Source organism: Alosa alosa, chromosome 14 (genome assembly GCF_017589495.1).
Source record: "Alosa alosa isolate M-15738 ecotype Scorff River chromosome 14, AALO_Geno_1.1, whole genome shotgun sequence".
Taxonomy (NCBI): domain Eukaryota; kingdom Metazoa; phylum Chordata; class Actinopteri; order Clupeiformes; family Clupeidae; genus Alosa; species Alosa alosa.
The window spans coordinates 29,910,726-29,928,225 of NC_063202.1; the positions used below are offsets into that span (position 1 = coordinate 29,910,726).

Consider the following 17,500-nt stretch of genomic DNA (forward strand, 5'->3'; position numbering starts at 1 on the left):
CAGACACATTCGTGGCCAAAGAGCTGAGGCAGGCAGGGGAATTTAAAGAGAGAAGCAATCAAACACACAAGAAAACTCCCACCGCCATCCACCCTTCCACTCCTCCCCCTCCTCCCCCGGCCCTCTCCAAATGCCTGTGGGGCATATAGAGGGGTTGCTGCCAAGGGTAGGTCCCTGGTCAGCACGGCTTGTTGTGGAGTTGGGCTGTTTTGAACTAGCTTGGGGCTCACTTCAATAACCTCTTGCGCTTTGATAGGGTGTTGGGGGAAATTAGCACTGGGTGTAATTAATAGAGTAAATGCAGCAAAGGCTTGATTTGGATTGCATTAACATATCATCAATGATGTATTAATCACATTCAAGTAAAATCATGAAAAAGAGAGAAAAAAACACACACAACTTCCTGCAGATTAGCTTCCTAAAGAACATTTGCACGCCAGCTAAAGCAAAAGTTTTGCTGCGGGGGCTGGGAATGTGGGGGTGGGGGATAAAAAGTGCACTGAAAGCAGTCCAACTGTTACAGTTAGCGGGAGACTAAGAGAAAGTGCTGTGGCCCTCACTATTTATGTTTGTTCATTAACTCTTTCATCACCATGACAGCTATTTTTAGCCGCGCCGCTAAGCGCCAAGGAAATGATCAATTCATTTATTTACTGCCAACAATGGCTCCCTGGCATCATGCAAAATACATAAACACGGCAGAGAAGAGGCGGCGCGCGCAAAATGCACTTAATTTGTGCAAAGCTACTTTGGGCTTGATTTCTGAAACTAGCTAAGTGGATTGCCAGAAAGAGTTAGCCACTTTTATCATTTGCTGAAGTGACGAATCTGCTTTGCCATTGTATTTGCGCTTAAATGCATGTTCTGTTTCTCTCCGATAAGTTGTGTTGTTTAAATGCATCCCGCTTGCTACCATCGCTTTGTTCATTGGGAGAACTTCATGCCCGGGGATTTACAAAACACAATTCATCAAAGTGGAACAGCAGTGGTTTTTTTCTCTCTTCCTCTCCTCTCCTCGGCCTTCCTAATCCTTTTTGCTGCAGATGAGAGATTTGCTGCTCAGACTCATTAAGATTAAGACCGTTTTGCAAGAGTTATTTAAGAATGCAAAGTTCCCTCGGAGACCTCTTCGAGTTCACAGCGGAGGGGGGAAAATCGCACAGACATGCTCGGGCCCTGTTTTATGAGGGGGAGCTCAGCCCACCATTTCCATGTTTGGTGTCAGTGATTGAATGATAGCTTGCGAAATGGCTCCCATGGCTCGGCGCTCATTAAGGAAAAGCATGTCTGTCTGACAGAGGACGTTTTCTCAGAGAGGGCAGCTGACTGTGAAGAAAACAATCATCGCCGTCCAAACGGGGCTTCATCGAAAGCGAGAGGCTTTTCCAGCACGCTGGCATAATGAGTAAATACAATAAAGGCGAAAGAGCACAAACTTGATGCTGCTCGTAAAAGAGGTGGCAGGACTTTGGCGAGGAGGAGGGGTATTTTGAATTGGAATGCAGTGCACTGTGAGCTGGAAAGTAGCCGCTGTTGGCTTGGGGCAGCAGACCTTTGATGGGAAAGGCAGAGTCTTCTGGTTTCAGACCCTGAAATCGTTTGGCTTGGAAGATGAAAGCTCTTTAGTAGTTTTTGACAAAATAGACCGTAGTCTTTGGTGGCTAACGTGAAAGGAGGCCTTCAGCAAGGCATGCAGTTGTCTTTCGGCTTAAAAAGACATTGTGTCAAGATACACAGGCAGCCTTTTGGCTGTGGAGGTACAAGTCTTTTGGCTATTGCATCACCCGTTCGGCGGGTGAAGTGTTGGCCTTTCAGCTAAAAAGGCGAAAGACTTTTGGCTAGATAGGCAGTAGACATTTGGCTTCAGAAGCAGTAGTCTTTTGGCGAGCAACCCAGTTGTCTTTTGGCCACAGAGACGGTCGTCTGTTGGCTGCTCTCTGGCAACTCTGGAGCAGCTCGGATCCCGTTGCTGTTTGAACACACATAGCTCCAGTCTCGGCAGCCTTCCCAAACTTTCCAGCTCCAAGTGTCGCAATCTGGTTCCATTTTACAGCTGGCCTTGAGATTGTAACAGAGCCTCTTTTTCCCCCTCCCAAACCGCATATTTAATCCCTGCGCTTATGTCAAACTTAATTATGGGACCTTGTACGAAGAAATAACAAGTGTGCCTTGTAGAAGAGGGAGAGAGGAAGGCAGGGGGAGAAAGAGAGAGACGGGGGTCGGTGTAGGGGGGTGCTGTGAAGGAAAGAAAGAAAGAGAGGAGGGTGTGCAGAAGAAAATCAAATAAAGACGAGCACATGCAAAGCCAATAAAAGAAATCCGTGGAGAGGAGGAAGACGCCGAGGGTGAGAGAGGAAGTGTGGGGACTGATGGGAAGATTCTGCTTCTAACCCCATTATGATGTCACAAGCACACAGAACTAGCCCTTTTTTTTTTTTTTTTTTTTTTCATCTGTTTTATGTTTTGGGTTTCTGGAGTCTGGCCATAAGTGACAGTTATAAGCCGACTGAAAAAAGACAGGTATCATGTTTTTGTTTTGTATCTGTTGCACAAAAAAAGAGAGAAAGACAAAAGTAAAATGTGAGCGAGGACATTGAGCGAGTTTAAATGGGTTCTGCTGACTGGCTGCAGTCATGTTTACACATGGGAGCTTGTCCATGAACACATGTTGTGGTGAGCGCGTACCCTCAAGGTTGGCACACATTACAGTGGGACTGGGAATGTAGAGACGCAGGGACAGGCTTCAGGTCTTCTGAGACACTGTAGGGTCACTCTGAAGTGGTCGGCAGTGCGGCAGATTCCTTGGCCACGACAAAGCGGCTACTCTCGGCGGTGAGACGAACACACAAGGACAAAAAGTTTGAGAGGCTTGCGCTCCTCATTTGTTTAACTGACAACATCACACACTCCCAGAAACCCAGTACGCTTTTGTGGTGGAATCATTAGATTGAAAGACGAAATGTGTGACTGTGCGTGTGTGTGTGTGTGTTTGTGTGTTGGCTCAGACATACATGTGTGCGAAGACATGTGTGTATTTGCGTGGAAATATTTACTATTCAGAAGTGGAACAGCCACGAGAAGTGATGTTTAGTCTGTCAGTTTAAAACTATTACCTCAAATTCCAAAAAAGTGAGCTAAACCTGTCTAACGCCGACACGGGTAGACAGCACTGTGAAGAGCAAACCTTTGAAAGTCTAAATCAATTTTTAGGGGGTAGGAAAACAAACGCTTCATCTGAGCACTGCGAAGCCGATTATTTTTTTCCTCGCCACACTTTGAAAAGCACACATTCATACAATCTTCATAAGGAGAAGCAGACTAAATGCAGTGTACATAAACTCTTTTGAAAAGGTGGATGAGCGGAGCCTAGCTCTGGCAGAGGGGGGATGAAACGCATAGACTCCTCACCGAGACACAACAAAGGGCCGTGCCATTAGGAGGAAGAAAAAAAAGAAAAAAACTCCTCCACCTCTACCCGTCTCTGCCCTCTTTCTTTTCTCTCCCTCCTCTCCTCTCTGTCGTTCTCTCTATTGCTCTCTCACTTTCCTCAACCTATGCTTCCATTCAACCAACCCATTCTCCACCTCCACCAAATGTTTTTGGCCTTTTCTTTTTTCCTGTCTTTGTTTCCTTCAATTCAGTTTCTCTCTGTCCCTCTCTCTGTCCATCTGTCCACCCCTCTCCCTGCCCTCCGACCTGCCCGCTGGACCCTTCCCACAGTGGCGTCCGCTGGTGGCCCGGGCCAGCGGGGTGATGGGCGCGGGGAGACATGGCGGTTCCCATGCCATGAGCGCTGGGACTGGCGCGCCACCCTGAGGTATTTATAGCGGCTCCGCTCCAGAGAGCCCTCCGAGAGGGCATGCTTGTTTTCCTTTCCATTCCCCCAGCGCTCCCAGCAGGCCTCACACGTGGGTGTTAAATATACACCCAAACACTGGGAGCCACATGGAGGATGGGGAGAGGGGGAGAGATATACCTCCAGAGGGGGAGAGAGATACCCAGAGAGAGAGAGAGGGAGAGAGGGGGAGAGAGATATACCTCCAGAGAGGGAGAGAGGGAGAGAGGGGGAGAGATATACCTCCAGAGAGGGAGAGAGAGAGGAGAGGAGAGAGATATACCTCCAGAGAGGGAGAGAGGGAGAGAGGGGGAGAGAGATATACCTCCAGAGAGGGAGAGAGGGGGGAGAGAGATACCTCCAGAGAGGGAGAGAGAGGAGAGAGGGGATATACCTCCAGAGAGGAGAGAGAGGGAGAGAGGGGAGAGAGACCTCCAGAGAGGGAGAGAGAGGGAGAGAGGGGGAGAGAGATATACCTCCAGAGAGGGAGAGAGGGAGAGAGTATACCCAGAGAGACAGGGGGGATTACCCCAGAGAGAGGGGGAGAGGGGTGAGGAGAGAGGGAAAAAAGATTAGTGTGTGTCCAGGGCACAGAGGTCAGGTGTGGATATCTGTAACCGACCTGTGAATGACCACATGGGAAAAACATAGAGAGAGAAAACGTTGTGGGGATTATCTGAGAGATGAGCAGAATCAAAGGAAGGAGAGACATGAAAAAGGAGAAAGACAAAGGTACAGAGAGAGAGAGAGAGAGAGAGAGAGAGAGAGAGAGAGAGAGAGAGGTGAGGAGGAGGGGTCTCAGCTGGGGCAGGAAGCTGAGTGTCCGGTGGGAGGCCATTGTGGAGAGTCAGGATGCAACCCGCTGGGTCCCTGCAGGCAGCACAGCGAGCAGCTCGGTGGGCTGCAGCCGGAAACCCAAACCAGCTCCACATGCCGGAGCGAGCCGAGCCAACACCGGAGCAGAGCCGGCCCGGGCCTGGGGACGCCCCGGCCACTAGCACAAGCCCTCCAGCTGAGGGACCTCTGCCCCCACTCCCCCCACTCCCCCCGCCCCGAAAAAAATCAAACGTCGTCGAAGAGAGGAGTCAGGATCCAAGCACTCGCACTTTTTTCTTACTCCCCCCTCTCATTCTTTACCTCCCTCCCTCCTTTCCCTCCTTCCTCCTCCTCCTCCTCCATCCCTCGCTCACTCTCTATGCATGGGAATTCCAGAGTGACATTATTACTATGATGAAAACAGACCCTATAAATACTAAAAGCTATGATGAATATAACAGCGATTACAGAGGTACAGATAATTAGAGCGAGGGAGAGAAAGGGAGAGAGAGAGAGAGAGAGAGAAAGAGAAAAGGGGCAAGAGAAAGTGTGCGAGTGCACGAGAGAGTAGGGGGACTGATTGAAGTTTTCACTCTGTTTTTGTGTTTGGGAGTCCCTTTCAAGCTTGTGTCTTAATGTATGAGGAATTACAGAGGCAACTGCCTAGTGTTAATCACCAGCGTCTCAGACAAGGGCCTCTGGGAGCCCAAGACTGAGTGCCTCCATCTCTTCACCTCTTTCTCCTCTCTGTCTCTCTCTCTCTTTCTCTCTGCCTCTGTCTTTCTCTCCTTCTCTCATGTCTATCTTTCTGTCTTCTCCTTCACATCTCAGTTAGAGAGAGAAAGTAAAAGAGCACCGGGCGTCTGCTTTTCTAATGATGACTTGGCCAACAAACAATTAATGGGCCGCCCCCACAGCTGTCTTCTCAAAACGGAACAGCAGGAACCGGGGCGCGGTCCCGGGAGGACGGCCCACTGAACTCTCAGCTGTTTCTCTCCTCTCTCTCTCTCTCTCTCTCTCTCCCCCTCTCTTTCTCCCCTGGCTCAACCCGGTTCACATCAGACCACGACTCGCCGCAAAATGTCACGCACTTCCCACTTAGAGCTCTTCCCCCTTTTTAAACTAGATTATTATTTTTTGGTGTGTAGCAGAGAGGCGGTCTTTGCAAAAACTCCCCCGAGCGTTAAAGGCAAGGGTTAGTTCCAGTGAGTGCAGGCCACTACTACCCTCACCAATAGAGGCCACCCATTGGTTCTCACCCCCGTGCCTCCCTCGCCTCCCCTCTCTGTCTCCCCTATCTGCTCCTACTCCTCTGCTGGCAGGTTCTCTGAGTGATGGAGGTTGCGTCATGACGACTGACGGACTGCATGGCCGTGGCTGTGGCCTGGCCTGTGGTTTTTTTTCATGCTTGTGGGAAAAGCGCGGGTCCTGTTCCCAGAGATGCTCCACGCATTCCTCACCCCTGGGCACCCACACACGGAGGAGATGGGGAGAGGTGGAGGAGATCTAGAGGAGGTGGAGGAGTTGGGTGGAGGGTGGGGTGGAGGAAATTTGTGGATGAGGAGAAAATGTAATGCAGTGTGAGTGGGTAGAAGAACAAGAGATGGGTGTGTGGCTGCAAATGGTGTGAGTGTGCGTGTGTGTGTGTGTGTGTGTGTGTGTGTGTGGAGGGGGAGTTTGGGGTTGGAAAGGGAGTGTGGTGGGACAGAGACAGTTTTACGATCTGATTAGCCCAGGCAGCCAGGGCAGAGTAATTCCCTAAACCTTCTAAATTCCTTTGATAAATAAAAGACGCCTTTGGCCCTTGGAATGGAGTGTGACATACAAAAGGCTCGACTAATGAGAAGAAACCGTTCCGTTTGTTTTTGTTGCGGGAGAGGCGCCGCTCCATTCATCATGCTCACGCTCCAGGACTGTAAATGGGCTCACCGCCGGCTCACCTGAGATTTCAACTTTATACACCTAGAAGAACAACAACAAGCGCCATAACAGAGTGTGCCATGAATCTGAGGCCCTCATGAGTCAATCCCAAGGTCGAGTCGGAGATGGACCTATCAGCTGGGAGCAAACACTCATAAAAGAACAACAGAGAGAGACAGAAGAAGAGGGAGAGAGAGAGAGAGAGAGAGAGAGAGAGAGAGAGAGAGAGAGAGAGAGAGAGAGAGAGAGAGAGAGATGGAGAAATAAACAGTGCTGCAACTTCTCAACAGGGCCAAAAATTTGGCATTGACACCTTGTTCTCATAAATCACCTACTAAGCTGTCCACTGCTGAATGCCATTCTGTGTCAGTGTGTGTGTGTGTGTGTGTGTGTGTGTGTGTAGAGAAACATTGACCCTGAGATTGCACAGTGCCCTGCAACACACACCACTGAGCATCTCACACCAGCAGGATGGAGGAGGATGAGCAGGAGAGGTGGAAGGTTTGGAAGCCCCAGCACAAGAGAGAGGCACAGGAGTGCACAGCAGCCAGATCTCTGCTCAAACAATCCCAGGGCTGGAACTTCACTGGTGGAGTTAAAGGCATTATTTATGCTGATGTGAAGAACTTCAAAGCGCCGATGAACGCGGTGAGCGGACAATCCTGACAACCTAACATTGAGTGTGGGAGTTGACTGGAGTCAGCCAAGGTGACGAGGAAGGAAAAATACACACGCCTTGCCTGCACATGTCTTTTATGCAAAAAACATATGCACTCTCTCTCCCTCTCACTCACACACTCACACACACACACACACACACACATATATATTCTGCCGTTCAATAAAAATTAACCGATGCCTTATACTGTGATCTGAGGAGTTATGTTCAAAAGAACTGTACTATTCACTTTAAACTTCAACAATACAGACTCCAATACACATCAACACACACAGACACACAGACACACAGATAAGATACACACACACACACACACACACACACACCACGCTGCTACCCACAGAGAGAGATCAAGCAGGGAAAGAGCATATAGTCTCCATCACGAGGGCCGGCGGTGAAGGGGAGGCCCTGGCCATTCCCCATCATTACGCCACGAGTGAATCACGTCTCCCCAACTAAGCGCTGCAAATTCAGCGTTTTACAAGTCCCGCTCGCTTTCAATCTTTTATGAGCGGGGGTCGAGCGGGGCCAATTACAGGAGGCCGTCTGCGTACCCTGGACCAGGGCGTTAAAGCGTGCCACTGAGGTCCAGCGGACGTGAGAGGAGCTGCGTGGGGAAGGGGAGAGTCATCAAATTAGTAGGCATGAATCTTATGGCGTTGGTGATGTCTTGAGGGCCTGTCTCAAACTGGGTGAAGGCATAGGTGTGTGTGTGTGTGTGTGTGTGTGTAGAGAAACATTGACCCTGAGATTGCACAGTGCCCTGCAACACACACCACTGAGCATCTCACACCAGCAGGATGGAGGAGGATGAGCAGGAGAGGTGGAAAGTTTGAAGCCCCAGCACAAGAGAGAGGCACAGGAGTGCACAGCAGCCAGATCTCTGCTCAAACAATCCCAGGGCTGGAACTTCACTGGTGGAGTTAAAGGCATTATTTATGCTGATGTGAAGAACTTCAAAGCGCCGATGAACGCGGTGAGCGGACAATCCTGACAACCTAACATTGAGTGTGGGAGTTGACTGGAGTCAGCCAAGGTGACGAGGAAGGAAAAATACACACGCACACGCACATGTGCGCACATACCCAAAAACATATGCACTCTCTCTCCCTCTCACTCACACACTCACACACACACACATACACACACACATATATATTCTGCCGTTCAATAAAAATTAACCGATGCCTTATACTGTGATCTGAGGAGTTATGTTCAAAAGAACTGTACTATTCATTTTTAAACTTCAAACAATGTAGACTCAAATACACATCAACACACACAGACACACAGACACACAGATAAGATACACACACACACACACACACACACACACCACGCTGCTACCCACAGAGAGAGATCAAGCAGGGAAAGAGCATATAGTCTCCATGCGAAGGGCCGGCGGTGAAGGGGAGGCCCTGGCCATTCCCCATCATTACGCCACGAGTGAATCACGTCTCCCCAACTAAGCGCTGCAAATTCAGCGTTTTACAAGTCCCCGCCAGCCAATCTTTTATGGGGCCGAAGGGCCAATTACAGGAGGCCGTCTGCGTACCCTGGACCAGGGCGTTAAAGCGTGCCACTGAGGTCCAGCCCGGACGTGAGAGAGAGACACGTGGGGAAGGGGGGGGAAGTCATCAAATTAGTAGGCATGAATCTTAAGCGTTGGTGATGTCTTGAGGGCCTGTCTCAGACTGGGTGAAATAGGTGTGTGTGTGTGTATGATGGTTGGGGCTTCACAGTAGAAGAAGAGACTTCATACGTACAGTATGTCTGGACGGTACAAAGCTCGCCTCAGGCGACAAGATAAACCCTCCCACACCACCTCCCCAACCACCACCATCACCCCCACCCCCGCCCACCCCCGACTTACTCATTTACCCCCATCACCGCTGCAGTTGAAACAGGGGGCCCGCTGGGAGCAGCATTGAGATTCACAGTACACACCCCCACCCACCACCCATCCACCCCTCTAACCACAACTACATCACATCAACCCACCCCCCAACACCACCCTCACCAGAAACATTATTTCATTACATATTTTATGCATTCAGCCTGAACACAGAGAGCGACGGGGCAAACAAATGACTGAGTGTGCATGTGTGTGTGTGTGTGTGTGAGAGAGAGAGATAGAGAGATAGAGAGAGAGAGAGAGTGTGTGTGTGTGTGTGTGTGTGACGTGTGTGTGTGTGTGTGTGTGTGTGTGTGTGTGTGAGAGAGAGAGAGTAAGTGAGTGTGTGTGTGTGAGTGAGTGAGTGTGTGTGAATGTGTGTGGGTGTGAGACAGCACGTCTCCCATCTCTCCCCTGCTACTGTATTTATGTACATATGACTCGCCATGGAGCAAGACAAATATTTCAGTGGAGCTGAAACAAAGGAAAAAACATTAATAAATATGAAAACAATATATAACAAATATGATGCCAAACAAGCCTAGTGGAGATGCTTCAGAGAAGTGAAGAGAGAGACAGAGTTTCATGGTGGCTGTTTGTGTGCCTGAGAGAATGGACAGACACAGAAGTATTTATGGAAGTTTGTGAGACCTGCTTTTAATTAAAAATGTGTGATCGCTAGCACCCATCTGTTATGAAGTCAGCAAACGCTGACATGTGCGTACTTTTTGTACAGTACAGACACAGCTACATTGTGTGTGTGGGGATGTGGATACCACTTGTGTGTGTTTGTGTATGTGTGTGTGTACGTGTGTGTGTGTGTGTGTATGTGTATGTACATGTGTCTGTGTGTGTTTGTGTGTGTGGGTGTGTTTCTGTGTGTGAGTATTAAGCTACCTCATAAGTGTCAGCCCATCTCCGAGTACAAGTATGCATACTTTTGTATCATTATCTAGCCATAGACAAATGGGGATGTTTATGTGTTGGAGTGTGTGCTCTGATTTGAGGCTCTGTGGGGAGAGTATCTGTGTGGGTAAGCAAAATTTGACACGTTGGATGTAAGTGTGTCTACAGGAAAATACATGTTTGAGTATACATCATTTGCATGTATGAGTTAATCCTTCATATGTGTGTGTGTGTGTGTGTGTGTGTGTGTGTGTGTGTGTGCGCGTGTGTGTGTGTTTGCGGAGGCACGTAAATGGTCACTATGTGTCCAGGCACCAAGGCTTTGTTGAACATGTGAGTTGGCCGGGTCCCTGTTGCTCAGCGTGGCCCTGTGAAGCTCCTTACTCCAGATATCCGGCGCGGAACAGTTTTGTGTTTGTTCATAAGTCCTGCTTCATAAGCCCTCCTCAAAGAGCCCCCTCCCCGGCCCCCATCTCTCCTCCCCCTCGCTCGTTAAGTGGCTCAATTAGAGCACAAGACGGCCCTTGTCTGCGCCAAACTGGAATCAATTTAGAAAAGAAACCATTTCACCTCGGATTAAGCGATGCTCTGTCTGCGCTGTGGTATGCTGACCTTTTGCGCGGGGAGCTCTGTCTTGTGCTGCTGGGAGGGGCTCGGCCTGGCTTTGGGCAGCCAGTGCTGGACGGATGATGCGCCGCGGCCAACAGAGCTTCTGCTGACGTCACGACCCGGGGCCCTGGCACCAGCTGACTTTGGGGTGAACCCAGGGGGCAGTGCTGGGCAGTGCCGGGCAGCTCACAGTTCCCTCTGTGTGTGTGTCAGATACAGGGAAGGCCGCCAGGACTCTCAATCATATTCTCCAGCTGGCCAGTCCTCTGCCAGGCCCCTACAATGCCAGCAGCACCACAGCAGCAGTACCACAGCAGCAGCAGTACCATGCGGCCTGTTTCTGCTTTCATGCTTCCTCCCTGCTTGTTCTCTCTTTAAAAAACCTCTCCCTTTTTCCTCTCCGTGTTCCCATACCCTCTGCCTTGTCTGTTTTTTGCTGTTTTATTCTTTTATTGCTCACACTCCCTCCCTCTCTCTCTTTCTCCCTCTCCCTTTCTCTCTCTCTCTCTCTCCTCCCCCTTCTCCATACCATTCTCTCTGTCATGTCATGCCATACCACTTTTTCAGTTTTTTTTCTGACTGCCTCTATCCTCCCAAACACAGCCCTCTTGTGGTAATTTTCTTCACTTTTGTCTTTAACCCCCCTCTCTATCTATTTCCCTCTCTCTCTTTCTGGAGGCAGCACAAATAGACATGTCTGGTGTTTTGCCATATGAAGAATATGCATCCAACATACAGCCATCAGCGACACCTCTGTGATCAGACACAGACGAGTGAAAGAGTGAAAGAGAGAGAGAGAGAGAGAGAGAGAGAGAGGAGAGAGGAGAGAGGAGAGAGAGGGATCAGAGAGATTACCCATGACAAAGAACTCCTCCCTTAAACGTGTTCAAGCATCTTGAGTCGAGAGGAGAGCTCTTGTGCTTCTCTGTGTGTATGTGTGTGCTGGCTGTGTGTGTGTGGCGTGCAGGTTGTGTGAGTGTGTGTGCGTGTGTGTGTGTGTGTGTGTGTGTTAGAGGGGAGTTCTCCAGTCAGTGGGCAGCCTCCTCCTGCCCTGTGGTCACCTGTCACAGCGCACACCCTAATAGACAGACAGGCACAGAAGAGAAGAGGAGGTTCAAGCGCTTCCTTTGGCCTTTTATACACGGGCTTGTTTGGCTGCAACAGGAATGCGCTCAGGACTGACCTTGAGGCCACTGCTCCAATCAGCTCTTTATCTCCTCAAAAGAGCCCCATAATAGTGACATTTTTCCACCTCGTCAATAAGTGATGAAAGCCACCCTCCACTTTCTGCTCGAGTGTTTAACTTCTTCCTGAAAAGGCCCTTTCTTTCCTCCCTCCCTCCAGCTCTCCCCATCAAATCAATACGGGAGGAATGAGGAGCAGGCTGTGTGGAGCGAGGCTGGCAGCCGGAGATGCATTAACTTGCGGGTGCTCTCGCCTCGCGTCTCTGGCCACACAAAGGCAGCTCGCAGGCAGCCACGCCGGGCCCTCTCCTGCAGCCCAAAGACCACAGCTCCACTCAGGCCCCCAGCTACAGTAGCCATAGCATGTAGGCCAACTCACTATGCTGGGCTATATGCTAACCTGCTAGGGAACATATATTTAAAAGCATGCTGGCTAGTGTTACAGCTAGGACTAATATACATTACCTATCATGCATACATTTTGTATACATTTTACACACAAAAAGGAATTACAGAAATATACATCGATATGGTCTATATAAAATGATATAATTTGATGCCCTTAACTCTATATTTGACACCCACAGAATGCAGCCTCTGTGATTATAGACGGAGTCCACTGTGGTCCTTCGACCGAAAGGGAGAGAATTGCAGGAGCAGTCTCCATTTTGTCTGTAATCAGGACTCACCGGCTCATTATTCATTTGCCAGCTGTGTTCACACATCATCCCGTGCGCCGGCTTGATTGACATAATGGTGGTGGAGTGAGAACAAAATGTCTCCCGCTTGAGGGAGGGGAGAAGCGATGAGCAGGGTAGGTTGCGTATGTGTGCGTGTATGTGTGTGTGTGTGTGTGTGTGTGTGTGTGTGTGTGTGTGTGTGTGTGTGTGTGTGTGTGTACGTGGCGGCGGCAGCAGCTGCTGCTAATGTTAGCGCCGGTGGTGCTAATGCTAACGGTAACGTTAATGCTCCTGCTGCTGCTGCAGAGGCAGAGGGGAGGAGCGCGGCCAGAGAGGCTTTGTGTGGTTCCGCTGGCTGAGCTGAAATTGATTTCTGTGAAGTACGCCTCAACACACACACACACACACACACACACACACACACACACACACACACACACACACACACAGATGCATATACACCCCCACACACACATTCACACACAAACAGAAGCATACACACACACACACACACACACACACACACACACACACACACACACACACACAAACCCCTGCATTCTGCTGAAACACCCTCTAATTCAGCCCTGCTGAAAGCAAGAGAGAGGGAGAAAGGGAGGGAGGGAGGGAGGGAAGAAGAGACAGAGAGAGAGAAAGAGAGGAAAAAGAAAGGGCAAACAATAAGAAGGGGGGGCTGGTTAGAGAAATAACCCTGTGAAGAAATGCAGGGAAGAGAGAGGAGGAGGGAAAGAACAGAGATGGCGAGAAATACAAGAGGAGCTGGGAATCCTCCAAGTGAAAATGATCCACCCACCATCATGTCAACAGAAAAGCCCAGGTGTCAGCGCAACACACCTCTCCCTCTGCCTCTCTCTATCCCTCTCCCTCTCTCTATCCCTCGCTCTCTCCCCAGGGCCCCTGGCTGCTACCTCTACTCAAGGACATGCAACAACCTACACACAGCTCAACATCCGCTGACCACACCACAACCAACACACACCTCAACACTAGTTTATCACAACCAATACAGCCCGCACCAACAGCCAACAGCCGCACATGGTCAGCATTCTCCTTGTAGAGCAGACCCCGGGCTCCCAGTCTCCGCTGCTCAGAGCCTCATCCCTCCAGCGCCACGAATCCACCCCCCATCCCTCCCGCCCGCAGCGCAGGGATAAGTAGCTGCCGCAGTTAATTAAAAACACAGCGTTAATTGGGCAGCGCCCGCTGAACTCCGCTCAGACCGCCCCGCCTCCGCGGATGCCTGGGCATTTCACCTCAGACACCGCGGCGTCTGGCTTTTCGTCGCTTCCCCTGTGGGAGTCCGGGCCACACAGCCAGAGAGCCAGCGAGGGAACGGGCCGGCTGGCTATGGTGGAAACCCAGAGCACAGAGCTCGAGACGGGACGACAGCGCCCGCCCGAGCTCTTCCACTGCTGCAGCTGCCGCCTGGTGGTTGGATGGCCATGGAGGTCTGTGTCATGGACAACTGTGTCAAATTGGTAAAGGTGTATGAGAGTTAAGAAGCATGTGAGTGTGTGAGTTAGCAGAGCGTCTGACTGCACTGAATCTTCCGTGCCTTCCATGCATTTTACACAGCATGACTTCAGTTAGGGGCTGCAGTTCAGGAGCGTAGAGAATGAGGTTTTCTGGCCAGCGATAGGGATCAGGGACACAACGGCATGTTGCTTGTCTAAGAGTGGAACGGTATAGGCAAAGATTAGCTCTGTCTGTTTGTGGGCTCGGCTGACTGCTTGGACAATACAACAACTACTGCCACAGTAACGTTTACAGAAATTCCCATAAAAGATGAAAATGTGTGCCTAGAGATGGCAGTTAGTAGTAAGTACAGTAGTAGCCAACACCTTATCAAAGTGTATGTATGACTACGATAGTACGACTGTGTGTGTGGTGTGTGTGTGTTTGTGTGTTCTAGTTCTCAGGCTTTGCTTGGTGTTGGCTGGAACATGTGTGGTCAGCTGTTATCTGCTTATGGAGAAGCATGCATGGCTTGCTGCTATGTTAACATGGTGTGGTGGTGTGGACGCACTGCATGAGTGAGAGGATATTCTGCTGAGACTTGGACGAGACGCTAAAGACACCAGCAGGATGCTCTGGGCACTTTGACAAGCTGGGTGGTGGGTGCGACAATGGGGCTCCCCGATGCTGTGCCAACTTGAGGCAGAGTGTGTGTGTGTGTGTGTGTGTGTGTGTGTGTATGTGTGTGTGTGTGTGGGTGTGTGGGGCTGGCAGTGCAGAAGACATAGCTCTCTGCCAACATGTTGTGTGTGTGTGTGAGTGTGAGTGTTAGTGTGGCGGGGTATGCGGCTCAGCGCAACTGCGCCCTCGTTAAAGTGGCTGGCACTGCTTGGCGCTTTGCTAATTTATGCAAATGAAGGTTTGAGCTGGTTGGAACGGGGGCAGGGGCCCGGGGGATGACGAGGAGGAGGAGGGGCCGATGTTGCCTCTTGGCTGGCAGCCAATGCAGCAAGAGATCAGAGCAGCGAAAAGGTTAAACCCACGCGCCGGTCCCGACCACCACGCCACACCACGTCACGCCCGCCCAAAAACTTTGGGCAGCTGGGGGGCCGAGGGCTTTACCAGCTGTGGCGTCCCAACAATGGCACACGGGAGGGCTAAACTCAGCACCGTGTGCTTTGCCAGCCTTTTGCCCAGGCAAAGCGGGCAGACTGGAGAGCTAATCAGGTGCCGCTGCCTTCTCTCTACCCCGTCGCATGGCGCGCCGCGCCCGCCCGCTCCCTCTCCTCTGCCCCTCTCTCTCTCTCTCTCTCTCCCTCCATCTCTCTCTCTCTCTCTCTGCTTCCCAGCCCCGCCACTCCACAGCTTCCCAGGATGATTTTATAAACATTTTGCCAGGGATCAATACCGGTGATTGATCAACCATTGTGAGAGGAGGATCCGGTCTAAAACAGCGCCTGCCTGCACCTCGAAATGGGGAGCGAGGAAAGGGAGAGAGGCTGCAGGAGAGAGTGCGGAAGAAAAGAAAAAAAGAGAGAGAGAGAGAGAGAGAGAGGGAGAGAGAGAGAGGCTGCAGCCCCCAGAGAAGCGTAGAGAGGGGAGAGAAGGGGAACTCAGAGGGAGAGAAAGAGGGGAGAGGGAGAGACAGACGGAGGGAGCTCAAGGTAAGGAGGAGCATTTTTGGACGGCGCTGGAGAGGGGAGATGCACGGAGATTATGCAAAAATAAAAAAAAAAAGGAAGAGAAACGATGCTAATCGGCTTTCGTTAACAGCGGAGGGAGGGTCACTAACGAGTCCTGCGTAAGTAGGGGGAGTGGGGGCGATAGGTAGTACTAAGGGTCTGGGAGGGAGAGTCTTATGACTGGGGGCTGAAGGGAAGGCTATGGCCTGGTGTGTTTGTGTGTTTGTGTACATCTACATGTGTTAACATGTAATATCGCATTTCGTGAGTATGTGTATATGTGCGCCAAGATGTGCTCATGTGTATGTCTGGGGGCAGTGTGTGTGTGTGTGTGTGTGTGTGTGTGTGTGTGTGTGTGTGTGGGTGTGTGGGGCTGGCAGTGCAGAAGACATAGCTCTCTGCCAACATGTTGTGTGTGTGTGTGAGTGTGAGTGTTAGTGTGGCGGGGAGGCGTGCTCAGCGCAACTGCGCCTCGTTAAGAGGCTGGCACTGCTTGGCGCTTGCTAATTTATGCAAATGAAGGTTTGAGCTGGTTGGAACGGGGGGGGCAGGGAGGCGGGGGATGACGAGGAGGAGGAGGGGCCGATGTTGCCTCTTGGCTGGCAGCCAATGCAGCAAGAGATCAGAGCAGCGAAAAGGTTAAACCCACGCGCCGGTCCCGACCACCACGCCACACCACGTCACGCCACGCCACAAAACTTTGGGCAGCTGGGGGGGCTTGAGGGCTTTACCAGCTGTGGCGTCAACAATGGCACACGGGAGGGCTAAACTCAGCACCGTGTGCTTTGCCAGCCTTTTGCCCAGGCAAAGGCGGGCAGACTGAGTAGCCAATCAGGTGCCGCGCTGCCTTCTCTACCCCCGTCGCATGGCATCGCCCCTGCCCGGCCTCCCCTCCTCTGCCCTCCCTCTCCTCCATCTTTCTCTCTCTGCTTCCCAGCCCCGCCACTCCACAGCTTCCCAGGATGATTTTATAAACATTTTGCCAGCGGATCAATACCCGTATTGATCAACCATTGTGAGAGTGATCCGTCTAAAACCCAGCGCTGCCTGCACCTCGGAAATGGGAGGAGCGAGGGAAAGGGAGAGAGAGGCTGCAGGAGAGAGTGAAGAAAGAAAAAAGAGAGAGAGAGAGAGAGAGAGGGAGAGAGAGAGAGGCTGCAGCCTCAGAGAAGGTAGAGAGGGGAGAGAAGGGGAACTCAGAGGGAGAGAAAGAGGGAGAGAGGGAGAGACAGACGGAGGGAGCTCAAGGTAAGGAGGAGCATTTTGGACGGCGCGCTCGCGGGAGAGGGGAGATGCACGGAGATTATGCAAAAATAAAAAAAAAAAAGGAAAGAGAAAACGCATGCTAATCGCTTTCTCGTTAACAGCGGAGGGAGGGGTCACTAACGAAGTCCCGGGCCGTAAGTAGGGGAGTGGGGGGCTATAGGGTAGTACTAAGGGTCTGGGAGGGAGAGTCTTATGACTGGGGCGAAAGGAAGGCTATGGCCTGGTGTGTTTGTGTGTTTGTGTACATCTACATGTGTTAACATGTATTGCCGCACGCCTGTGAGTATGTGTATATGTGCGCGCATGTGCTCATGTGTATGTTTGCGCTGGGGGCAGTGTGTGTGTATGTGTGTGTGTGTGTGTGTGTGTGTGTGTGTGTGTGTCTGCATTGTGGGGGAGGAGAGCATGTTTTCTGCATGTCGCTGATGGAGATCGCGCGCATTTATTAATGCTGATTGCTTTGGAATTTTAATTATAAATTCTTCTCCCCAGGACAACGGCGGTATCAGGCTGCTTCGCGCTAGCGCCAGAAGGCTGCTGCTTCCACAACAGA

At 51.0% G+C, this 17,500-nt stretch overlaps 1 protein-coding gene and 1 long non-coding RNA gene across 2 annotated transcripts in view; one reads left to right on the forward strand and one right to left on the reverse strand.

Annotated features, from left to right (window-relative positions):
- The window catches only part of zfhx3b (zinc finger homeobox 3b), a 260,599-nt gene that overhangs the window by 197,806 nt on the left and 45,293 nt on the right, over nt 1-17,500 (reverse strand).
- The window catches only part of LOC125307391, a 3,379-nt gene continuing 1,511 nt past the window's right edge, over nt 15,633-17,500 (forward strand). The window contains exons 1-2 of the long non-coding RNA XR_007195699.1: nt 15,633-15,663; nt 17,440-17,500. The exon at nt 17,440-17,500 is cut by the window's right edge and continues 1,511 nt beyond it. This is a non-coding gene — a long non-coding RNA (uncharacterized LOC125307391). The remainder of the gene's footprint in view (nt 15,664-17,439) is intronic.